Here is a 1,966-nt window from a genome sequence, read left to right as displayed (position 1 = left end):
ATAGTGGTTAATGAGCCATTCATAACGAGTCCGCGTTCTTTGATGTTCCATTACTGATATAAGTTCTTCACAATGAGACCAGGTTCCATTATTAATATCTTAACCGTAGTTATGTGTACGTCCTTTCTCTATCGCTGTTTACATTTTTAACACACACACACTATTCTCCGACGTTCCATTACTAACATATTAACAGAAGTTATCAATTAATCGTGAAGGTTTTACTTTCTGTATTTCTATTTACATCTGTACCTTGTATCGCTGTAAAACCTTAACATCTTTTAAAGTTAATCCACGTTTTAAGAAACTCATTCTCACCAGCATATCACAGTTCAGAAATATACCAACTCGCTCTTCAACTGAAAATAACGAAAACTATATTCTACAATTTTAATAATTCTGTATCTGTTAACGACTTCACTTGTGTTCAAGTACAATTCAACTTTAAACCAAAACATTCACAAGTGTCAAAGCCACGAACATAAAAATACTCAGTTTTTTTGTTTGTTTGGGGATAGTCTTGTCCTTCATTGTCCTGTAATAGATCTTACAAAATGTTTCAACTGATAAAATAATAAAATCTATTAACCCTAAAACTGGTGGCTTGTTATTACAACCTTCTCATTCGTAGTGAGTAATTTTATGGTTCTTTGTCCAAAAGATTGGGTAAAATAACTCCTTTTCTATGTAAAATATAAAGAGGGACTCCAGCAGTGGTTAGTAAAAATTAATTACAATAAGTATTGAATTTCCTGCGGTTGTCCTACACATTTTTTTATGTAACTCGGATGTTATTACGGACTCTCTAGTCAACAAAATCATTCACTCTTAAAGCAGTTGGGTTCAGAAGTTAATAAAAATGTGTTTAAAAGACTGAGAAGATCCCTGGATCCTTTAGGTACGTCTAGGGATACAGAAGATCGGTTAAATTACCTGATTTTCATTTTTTACAAAGCCCCATATTATGATCCGGGCAGCAAGTGATCCATTTGGTGTTAAGACTGGAACTACGTCCACCTACATGTATTTGTAAAGATAAGTATATCGGATAACTATTAATAATGTGTTTAAATCGGTGTCAAACTGTCTAATAATTAATAAACTGTTTAACATAGTCTCTTCTTAGGGGAAGGGGAGATTTAAACGACTAATTTATCTTATATATTTATTTATTTTAACTTTCATTATTGAAATATTCGGAACAAAATAATTTAAGACTATTTTAAGATCAATTGTATTTTGGTAAAGTGTAGGAATTTTTTATCACTTCCGAGGTAAAAAGTAGATCCTTGAAAACTGTTTTGTGAATAAGTAAGAAGAAAATAAGCCTAAATTACAAAATATTATCAGAGCTATAATTGAATACATAACACTAAAAACTGTGTAACTATTAACGAATCTATAAACAAATGAGAAAGAGTATTAACTGACCTTTGAAATGTAAGGCTTACACGACATTTTTTCAAGATACCGGCTCTAGGAATAACACAAAAATTAAATGAATTTCCTTACACGTGAAAAAAAAAAGACTATGACTTAGAAGATGGAAATTTTTGTTAGAAATTGTGTACAGTTTTTTGTTCCTTTTAATTTGGCTATTTGAGATTCAAGATCAGTGGTGTAAAAATAGCATGTCAGATTTATCTTTAACCTCCCACAAGCCACTGCCCAATAGGCCTTTCTTCTAGTACCAGAACTCGTCAATTGCTTTCTGACGCTTCGCTAACTTTCGGCGTTTAACCCGTAACTCTAATGTATATACAGTTAACTGTTTCATAACAAAGAAAATATTTTAAAAATAATATATTCAATGTATAAAACATGAGTGTAGATCGCCGATGTTTTCAAACACACGTTTCTTATCACACCCATTATGAACTAGATTTTAACCTATATATTTTACTTATTACTCATGATTCTTGGAGGAAATACAATGTTACTATAATACATTAATGTTTGTTTTGAG

The sequence above is a fragment of the Limulus polyphemus genome, unplaced genomic scaffold (genome assembly GCF_000517525.1).
Source record: "Limulus polyphemus unplaced genomic scaffold, Limulus_polyphemus-2.1.2 Scaffold8627, whole genome shotgun sequence".
Classification (NCBI taxonomy): domain Eukaryota; kingdom Metazoa; phylum Arthropoda; class Merostomata; order Xiphosura; family Limulidae; genus Limulus; species Limulus polyphemus.
This window is presented reverse-complemented; position numbering follows the sequence as displayed.